Source organism: Artemia sp. Qi Xiang Cuo, chromosome 8, assembly GCF_049724085.1.
Source record: "Artemia sp. Qi Xiang Cuo chromosome 8, ASM4972408v1, whole genome shotgun sequence".
Taxonomy (NCBI): Eukaryota; Metazoa; Arthropoda; class Branchiopoda; order Anostraca; family Artemiidae; genus Artemia; species Artemia sp. Qi Xiang Cuo.
The window spans coordinates 45,255,698-45,266,366 of NC_142801.1; the positions used below are offsets into that span (position 1 = coordinate 45,255,698).

General features: G+C 38.3%; 1 protein-coding gene across 1 annotated transcript in view; it reads left to right on the forward strand.

The window, feature by feature from the left end:
- The first annotated feature begins 4,530 nt into the window (after positions 1-4,530).
- capu (formin protein cappuccino) overlaps positions 4,531-10,669 on the forward strand; it is a 380,358-nt gene continuing 374,219 nt past the window's right edge. The window contains exon 1 of the mRNA XM_089093489.1: positions 4,531-4,570. The gene's annotated coding sequence lies outside the window, so the exon portion shown is untranslated. The remainder of the gene's footprint in view (positions 4,571-10,669) is intronic.

The window sequence follows — 10,669 nt, forward strand, 5'->3', positions numbered from 1 at the left end:
AATGGAATAACCGATTCAATGTTTTCAAAAAATCATGGCGTAATTGTTTTGAACTTGTCGGGTTCTCAGGATATGAGCATAGTACGAACAGGGAATGTACGTTTAGAGTGTACATTTGCTGATGCTTTGACTGAGAGTGTCACGCTAATATCATTGAGTCAATTTGAAACATATTGGGAAATCACACCCGACGGCAGTATTCTACTAGACCTAGCACCATGATCACAAACCAAATAATCAATGTATTTAGTATGGATTCATACATGTCCCAGTACAAGTCCTATTGCATACCATCGGACTTGATTGAAAAATTTCCAAGTGTTACCAATACCCTAATCATTGTTAATAGCAGTCCATCGACTTTGAAGACCGGCCATTGGCTATGCATCTTTCAAACAGCGAAGAATATTGAATCTTTTTATCCTCTTGGCCTATCGTATAAATTCTATACTCCATACATCAGCAACTTTATTGAAAGCAGTGGGAAAACTATTATTCAAAATCAACGAAGAGTACAGGATTTAACGACTAAGACATGTGGCTTTCATGCACTACTCTTCTTCATGTTCAGATGTCGTGGCTATAACTACAAGCAGTTTCTCGACATCTACGTTGACTTACCTCGATTGAACGACTTTCTAGTGGAAAATATACTTACAAGCGTGTTTAATATTGATTTTAGTGTCCTACGAATAAAATGTTCTAAAAATGTATGTTAAATTGTTTATTAATAAATGAAAAAAATTTATATACATGATAAAAACGACTTTTCTACTCTTTAGATTTCATCTTCTACTAGGTATAAGTATTTGTCGAGAACAAGTAATTCAGGTAGATTATCTAAATTCAAAGTATACTGATCCTGATGCATTGCAATGTAAGGGTCACATATTCTACAGTAGTGTGTAACTTCACTCTTGTCATATCTCTTTTTATAGTCAATGATACTATTTTCATTCATTTTGTAGAATTCGCATGTTTCAATTTGTTTATTTGAAGTAATGTCACAAACAGTGTCCTCAAGTGGCGAATCCCATACCGTCACAGCCAAATAAAAATCAGTGGGATTATAATCATAACACCCATTGTCTTCACAGCAATGACGTAGAAACCATATTCTTTTTTTGTTCTAACAGTTGAATCGCTGACCCGGCTCCTCCTCCCAGAACAATTTAAAACCACGACGATACCAATCTCGTAGCAATAAACTAAAATCACGGTTAGGATTCTTTCCAATCATACCGGGATATGTATTCTCCCATTGATTTCTTTTATCATAGTGGCAATTGGAGCATAGGTGCCCTCTAGGATGAGAGTCACACACCTCTTCAAGACAGGAATTACAACCTTTAATTTGCACAGCATATCCTCTATGCAATTTACACGGGTTGCATAATCTACACTTTTCATCATACTCATCAATCATTGTGCAATTCTCACATGATGACCAGCTGCCCAGTGTGTGCAAACATAACGGACATGTATGGAACATTTTTTCATGTGTTGACACTCTCACTGCCACAATGAAACTGAGCTACCAACAACAACAAATTGACTGGGATAGAGAGAGAGAGAGAGGATTAAATCATCCTTGAACACCATCTTTCTTATGAAAAAAGTCCTAAATTTCTAAACTGGTGTTTAAAAGTATATCCACAATATCATTTTGTCGTTTCGTGATTAATATATTTATAAATTGTTTAAATGTATTTGGACCAAGCAGTAGAAGTTTCATGCAACAGTTTAATTATGGAAAATCATTTTTCATTATATCGACAAGCATTACCTGAGAAAATATCTTCCCGTGAATTGAAAGTTCTGGAAAATCATCATCAAGAACCAAACATTTGTCCATAAGCACTAGATTCCCCATGATTCAGTCTTTCTCGAATCTATTCATTTTTTATAGTCCCAACACTCTCACAACCAACTTCAGACTAACCAGAATTTTTTCTACTCTAAAAAATATACGCTAGTCTACTATAGAAAGAAAAATACCTTTGATTTAGAAACAATTTTATTGAGCATAATTACAACAATAATATTCACTGGTACATTTTGTTCTCATCAATATATTTCACTACCACATCTAATACTACCTGAAGTCTATTTATATGCACAATATTCAGTTTCGCAGCAAAACATAGTTGCTCCTCCATTTTAAATTTGCTTAATGATATCACGTATCTAGCATACATATCATCCCATTCAAGGCATAGTACACAACCTCCGGTTATTTCCACAGCCACATTTGGTACTCGTATATCTTTGCTGCTGCTGCCGGCTCCACCATCAATCTCCAATAATGTAAATTCATCACTCATTTTCTCTACTAATATCCTCTCAAATAAACTATTCTCTCTGAATTCAATTCTCTTACTAATATGAATTGCTATGAAAATCACTCCTTTTATTCAAATCCAATCACCAATCAAGTTATCGTATATAGAATAACCACCGCTGTCTCTGATTGGCCCTAAAAAAATGGGTGTTGCCTCAAAAACCAGTCTTTTTGTCTTATACAATATCGACTATACTCTCAAAACGTGTTTGACCACTTTATAGGTTTGCACGCTTTTTCGCAATGTGCACGTGAAACTGAAGTGTCTCAGGCGTAGGTTTTCTTGTCCCGTTTCTTGTGCCGTTCAAATCTTATACAAGCTTACTACTAGCGTTAAGCTAGGAAGAGCAGCAAGGTTTACAATTTTCCGGAATAATTCAATGGGAATAAAGAATTTTTCGTTGCATAAAGGGGTTTCCTATAGAAAATGATGCCAATTTAACAATACGGAGTGGAGATTTGGGGGCATGAGGAAGCTGTTCAGCTAGACTGTTTTCAATTAGGGTACTTTAAGAGATTGTATGCGCTGCATAGAGTGACGCATTCACAGTTTTTAAATGGTGATGCAGGTCTATGGCCAATAAAAGGTTACAGAATAGTCACAATGATCAAATTTTGGTTAAGAGTTGTTCAGGTGCCGAGAGATATGTTGCTTAAGGCAGCTTACGAGGATTTAATCTTGCAGGGGAAAAAGGTCATGGCGCAAGTGAAATATGTTCTTAGTGTGTGTTTCTTCCATTTGTGTTTACATCGTATTGAAAACGTCCGTACACACTATTGACGAAAGGTAGATGAAGGCGTAGCATATGTACCGTTGACTAAATGAGGTCGGAAAAGTAACACATACACTGTAGTTGACCAAGGGGAGTTAGAAATGGACCTTACGTGCTGCTAAGCAAAAGGCCTTAGTAACAGATTGTACGTACCACTTGGTAAAAGAAGACAGATAGACAGACCGGGCTTACTGTCAACCAAGCGATTCAGGGGCAGAGTCTGGTTTGTTGACGGAAGGGGGGGGCGAAGGTGAAGCGTAAGCACCTCTAGGGTGAAGGTGAAGGTGAAGCGTAGGCCTACCTCTCGCCTCTTAAATCACACAATTTAAAATCCTTGTACTAGTAAGCAATTGTAAATATTTGACAAAAATGATTTATCAGAAAGAAAAGTTAAACTCGGCCAGAATTTTGATGAACAAGATTTAACATATTGCCTTTCTTAGGCTACCTATGAGTCTTTCATTATATGTGAGCTATTTACACAATTTGAGGCCCTTGCCGCTGGGACTACGTTAATGATGTCACTCTAGAGGAGCATTTTTTTCATTTCGCTTTATGACCATTTGAATTGGAATGAGTATCTTGAAATTTGGATTCGATGCCTCTCAAAGCTCGTCAGGGGGCACGTATGGGGATGAAAGTGTGAGAAGCTTCCATCAAAGCAATTTCAATTTATATAAAGTGTACACGAATATTTGGTTTGTGATAGAGTGAACCATCCCTATGTTCATATGGCCATTTGTTGCATTTGATGAGGCCGATAAATACTAAAAAATAACATGCGAGCAACATTGCTATTTATTAAGGCAGTGATTTTGCTTTAACTAAGACAATGAATGAAGCAAGATTTTGATTTTCTATTCTTTTTTTTTCAAGTTCTTGGCACATGAGAAGTAATCTTGATTTTTCTGGGAGTTTGGGGAGAAAGCTAAGAATTCAGCTGGGGTTAACAGTGAAGATAGTTTTTTCTTAGTTTTTCCTAGCAATTTTTTTGTTTTTCAATTTCCACTCAAGTGATGTTTGTACAAGTTTTGCAAACCCCCAAATGAATTCTACGCATATACCCAACCTGGCCTAACGATTAAGAATTAATTAGTAAATTTGCCTTTAGTTCGTTTTGACTTTGGACAGCTGTTCTTATTTTATTTTTTGTCTGATCTGTTTCCGTAGCATGTCTGTGTCTTTGTTATCCACCCTACAACATAAGTTGCTGAGCTAAGAGGAAATTAAATTGTGATGGCACTTCCTGAAAGAAAGAAACTGGATTTTTATTTTGTTTTATAAACAGTACTTGTGACGGAAGCTCAAACCACCTGTAAAAAAGGGAGTTTAATGATCAGAGTTGCCAATTCAGTAGTTTTCGTTAATAGATAAGAGTGTTGTTATACCAAGGTTATATAAACAGTGTTTCTTCAAAAATAGGGTGAATTTCAGCATGAATTATGAGACAAAACAGGTAAAATACTACAAACACAATACTGTTTTTGTTTTTCTCCCATCTAGGTTTTTCATTGTATTTACCTTTGTTTACTAGCTAAGTTGAGAGGACGCAGGCCCACATGTCAATGTAAGATAGGGCAAGGAATTGGTAAGCTTAGGAGAAGGTAAGCACCGGGTGAGGAATGTTTTTCCTTGATCCTCATAATTCCCAACATACATTTATTGTTGCGACATGAATGGTTACCGATAGGGGACGGAGGGCTAGGCATCCCCTACCCCTTCTTGGACCCCCCCCCCCAAAAAAAAAGAGAAAATATTTGGGGTTTCGGAAAATATATGCCAGAGGTTAGACAGACAAACAGAGATCAGACAGATATACAGAGGTCAGACAGACAGCTAGAGTTAACTTTTCCCGTCTCGGAAAGCTATTCAGAATTCTCTGAAACTGTCAAGAATGGTCCTGCAGCCCAAACCTGAACTTGGGAATCCTGGCTGAAGGGCCACGAAACGGAGATCAGCACCGCCGGTTTGGACCTTAAGGGTCTAGTGCCGTCATACTTTCTTACTTTTTACTATACTAAGCCTCTACTTCCATCCCTTTCTTTTACTGCCTTTTCATGAACTTTGAAAATATTTTTCTAAATGGATAATGCTCAGAAAAAGATTTACTGCCCGAACATTAGTCTAGAAAGGTGTTACCAATTATATACTATCACTGCTTCCAACTTGTAAGGTTTGATGAACTGACTGAAAAAGAGCTAAAAAAAATGGTTCAATATCCACCCCGACCCTGAAAAGCGCCTTTTTAATTTCTTTTTGATTTCAGATAGGTTTTTACTGAATATTTAAAGCCTTATAACTATGGAGTAGATGAAAGCAGGAGCTTGAATACATCTCTCACAAGTCACAACCTACTGAGGGCCGCAGATACCAAAAATTCCTAGATTGCGGTCAGCCAGTGTTCTAGTTTATCAACAATTTTCTGGTGAAAGAAAGCTTTCATTTTGTGAATGCTTGTCTTCAGAGACTATAAAAAAACATACAAGTAGATACTTAAATCAGGCAGGATCGTAAAATGCCTTCTGAGGCCCTTTTTTCGGCCATAAAGTAGCCAAACTACCCAAGATAGTGAAGAGCCATTATCCTTCTATCTAGCACAGGGAAAAGTTTTTTTCTGGAAAAAAATTCCCTCGCAGGAAAACAAAATCCTGAGAGAAAGATCATGTAATATCCTCGAAGTTGAACGAGGGGGAGGGGTTGAGATGATCGGGTTCTCAGTCTCTGGTCTTGGCTAAGTGGATTCTTCATGGAGTGAAGGGCTCAGGCCATATTTTATTTGAATGTGATCCTAAGCTAGGCGTCTAAACAAGAGTTTATTTTTGAGTGGGTAAAGCAAATTAAAGAAATAAGCAAAAGCAAGCGAATCATACCGAGCATACAGTTAATTTTTAAAGATCTTGAAATTTGTTTTCTTTTTGGAGGTGGCCTGATTCTGAACCCCCCTCCTGTCGCCAAATTCTGCAAACACACATTCTTGCCTTGAATGACTTAAAACGGTTCGACAAAATAATCAATCAAAATAACTAAACAAAAGAAATTCTAAATTTTACGTTTCAAACAGTTCGTGGCAACGAACTGTAAGTAAGGATCTATGCAGCTCAATAGTAACCGACACTGTAAAAAACAGAGTCTTGATATTAACATAGCTCAAAATAATTGAATTTTGGTTCTTAGTCAAAACAATTAAAACCCATCAAGTTTAATTTTACTCTTCAAAATTTACGCGCCTGAAAAAATAAAACTAATTTTTGAAAAAGGGGGGAAAACCCGTAGGAAATCAAATGATCTTAATAATAATCACACCATGAGATTCAGAATATCGGAGAACCTTCCTGTAGAAGTTTCAAGCTCCTATATACAAAAAACATGGAATTTCGAAAAATCACCGATGCGTGTTTATTTGTTTTTTTTTTTTTTTTTTTCCAGGGGTAATCGTATCGAACGAGTGATCCTAGAAGATCTGGAGAGGGCTCATTTGATCGGAAATCAAAAGTTCTACTGCTCTTTTTAAGTGACCAAAGATATTGGAGGGCAGCTAGTCACCCTCCCACCCCACCCCCCTTTCACCAAAAAATTGTCCGATCAAGATTTTCAGATAGTCATTTTTTCAGCATGGTTGAAAGATCTAATAACTATGTCTTTGAGGATGACTTGAACCCCCCCCCCACAGCCCCCGGGGGAATGGCTTCAAGTTATGATCTTTGCCCGTTGCTTACATATAAGTAGAGAGGGGTAAGGAGGTCCGAACGGGGCACCAAATATGGGCATAGAATACGGACGGGGCTCCATATATGGGCATAGAGTCATTAGGGAGAACACGTGGTAATGTCAGTCCCGTACGTACATCATATATGGGCATAGAGTCATTAGGGAGAACACGTGGTTAATGGGGTCAATGACCTCTTTTTCCAATGTGTCAACAACAACAACATCGACCTTGACATTCGCTGAGAGCGTGCACTTACAACAACAACAACATCGACCGTGGAACACCTGTGCTGTCGACCTCAATTCACCTATTGTGAACCAATAATTCCCCTTAGAAACAACAAATTAATTTCCCCTTTCTTGACAGATCAATCAATCAATGACATCATCTGTCAGACTTTAAAAATTTTCGCCCTAGAAACATTTCTCCAGGAATAGATCCAAATCATTAATGTCTTTGCCTCGGGAACAACTCTTTTGGTCGAACTCCAAAGGATATTAATAACCAAAGGCCATGGAAACAATTAGGCAAGAAACATCTTAGCGATGAATTGTTTTAGCGCGCGAAAAGGTTTCATATTAATTTGAAATGCGTTAGCTCAGAGATGCCAATAACAAAGGAACACGCTGAATTTACGTTTAGGGATTATTTGGGCGAAACCGTTTTAGACAGGTTATGGAACTATTTCGGCGAAACAGATAGAGACATTTTAAAAGAAGATTTTTGAAGAGATTTTGGAAGAGGTTTTGAGTGTGGTCGTTATAATGCACAAGTTTCATTTGAACAGTGTTGTGAGGTCCTCTACCCCAACCCCAAAGGGTTCCAATCCTCCTACCCCAACCCCGAAGGAAGCCCCCGGTCCTCAAAGCCCCCAAACTCCCAAAGGACCACCGGCGCCCCCAAAGGCCCACCCAGACCCCCAAAGGCCATCCCCAGGCCCCAAATGTCCCCCAGGCTCCCAACTGTCCCCCCGGACACTCAAAGGCCCCCCAAGCTCCCAAAGGGCCACCGGCGCCCCAAACGCCCCCCCACACCCCAACATGCCCAACCCCGCCCCCCAAAGGCACATCGAGCTCCCAAAGGACCAACGGGGTCCCAAAGGCCCTCCACCGGTCCCCAAATGTCCCCCATGCACCCAAAGGCCCTCCCGGCGCCCCAAAGGCCCACCCAGACCCCCAAATGCCCTCCCCGGACCCCCAAAGCCCATCCCCCGGTCCCCAAAGGTCCCCCCCGAGCTCCCAAAGGACCATAGACCCTCAAGGGACCCACATACCCTCATAGGCTCTCCCCCAGTACCCGTCTTTCGTTCATGTGTGTTGTCTGAAACCTATGATTTGTGATTTGTATTATTATAATTAATTCTTTTCTGAGATAAGTTTAAATAGTTTTAACTCTTTTTCTTTTTTATTAAAAAACTATTGTGTGATTTGTCGTATTCTATTGCTGTATGTTATGAGATAGTTTTCTTAGCCTTTCGTTGGTGTGTGTTGAGTGAAGCTTATGATTTGGGATATGTAGTTTGCTATTTTTGACTTGTCTGAGTTGGATTTCTTAGTCTTTCATAGGTGTGTGGTGTCTGAAACATATGATTTGTTATTTGTAGTTTGATAATTTAGAATTTTATGAGCTGTATTTATTATAATTTAAGAGTTATGCGTTGTAAGAAAAATATGATTTTGGATCTATAGTTTGCTATTTAAGGCTTTTCTGAGCTAAGGTGTTCTAGTATTTCGTAGGTGAATGTTGTCTGAAACCAATAGTTTGGGATGAATAGTTTGCTATTTTTGACTTTTCTGAGCTAGGGTTCTTAGTCTTTCGTTGGTGTGTGTTGACTGAAACCGATGATTTGGGATATGTAGTTTGCTATTTTTGACTTTTCTGAGCTGGATTTCTTAGTCTTTCATAGGCGTGTGTTCTATGAAACCTATGATTTGGGATGGGTGGATTGCTACTTTTGACTTTTCTGAGCTGGATTTCTTAGCCTTTCATAGGTGTTTGTTGTCTGAAACCTATAGTTTGGGATGACTAGTTTGCTATTTTTGACTTTTCTGAGCTAGGTTTCTTAGCCGTTCATAGGTGAGTGTTGTCTGAAACCTATGATTTGGGATATGTAATTTGCTATTTCCGACTTTTCATAACCGGATTTCTTAGTCTTTCGTAGGTGTGTGGTGTCTGAAACCAATGATTTGGGGTGTGTGGGTTGCTATTTTTTTGACTTTTCTGAGCTGGATTTCTTAGCCATTCGTAGGTGTGTGTTGACTGAAACCTATGATTTGGGATGGTTAATTTGCTATTTTTGACTTTTCTGAGCTAGATTTCTTAGCCTATCATATGTGTGTCCTTTCAGAAAATTATGATTTGGGAGGTTTAGTTTGCTATTTGTACATTTAATAGCTAGGATTCTTAGTAACTAATAGGTGTTTGTTGTATGAAACTTCGAGTTTTGTATGAGTAGTTGGCTATTTCATACTTTTCTGAGCTAAGGTTTCTTAGTATTTCGTAGGTGAATGCTGTCTGAAACTTATGATTTGGGATATGTAAATTACTATTTCGGGCTTTTCTGAGTTGGATTTCTTAGTCTTTCATAGGTGTGTAGTGTCTGAAACCTATGATTTGGGATGTGTAGTTTGCTATTTTCGACTTTTCTGAGCTAGGTTTCTTAGCCTTTCATAGGTATGTGTTGTCAGAACATTATGATTTGGGATGTGTAGTTTGCTATTTCAGGCTTTTCTGAGCTAAGGTTTTCTAGTATTTCGTAGGTGAATGTTGTCTGAAACCAATAGTTTGGGATGTGTAATTTGCTATTTCCGACTTTTCATAACCGGATTTCTTAGTCTTTCGTAGGTGTGTGGTGTCTGAAACCTATGATTTGGGATGTGTGGGTTGCTATTTCAGGCTTTTCTGAGTTGGATTTCTTAGTCTTTCATAGGTGTGTAGTGTCTGAAACCTATGATTTGGGGTGGGTGGATTGCTACTTTTGACTTTTCTGAGCTGGATTTCTTAACCTTTCATAGGTGTTTGTTGTCTGAAACATATAGTTTGGGATGACTAGTTTGCTATTTTTGACTTTTCTGAGCTAGGTTTCTTAGACGTTCATAGGTGAGTGTTGTCTGAAACCTATGGTTTGGGATATGTAATTTGCTATTTCAGACTTTTCATAACCGGATTTCCTAGTCTTTCGTAGGTGTGTGATGTCTGAAACCTATGATTTGGGATGTGTGGGTTGATATTTTTTGACTTTTCTGAGCAGGATTTCATAGCCATTTATAGGTGTGTGTTGACTGAAACCTATGATTTGGGATGGTTAATTTGCTATTTTTGACTTTTCTAAGCTAGATTTCTTAGCCTTTCATAGGTGTGTCCTTTCAGAAAATTATGATTTGGGAAGAACACAAAAACTTACACATGCACACGAAAACTTACATGCACACAAAAACTTAAATGCACACAAAAACTTACACACACACACACACACACAAAACATAAACACACAAAAATAAGAAAACTCACACAAAAAACACAAAACTTACAAACAAAAAAAAACTTACACACACACACACACACACACAAAAAAAGAAAAATGAACAAAAAAAAACTCACACACACACGCAAAAAAAATTACACACACACACACTCACAAAACTTACACATACACACACGAAAACTTACACACACACGCCAAAACTTACATACACAAAAAACTTACACATGCACACAAAAACTTATACACACACACACACGAAAACTTACACACACACCCCAAAACTTACACACACACAAACACACACAAACACACACAAAGAAACAAACACACACACACACACAATGACTCCTTAACAATAAAAA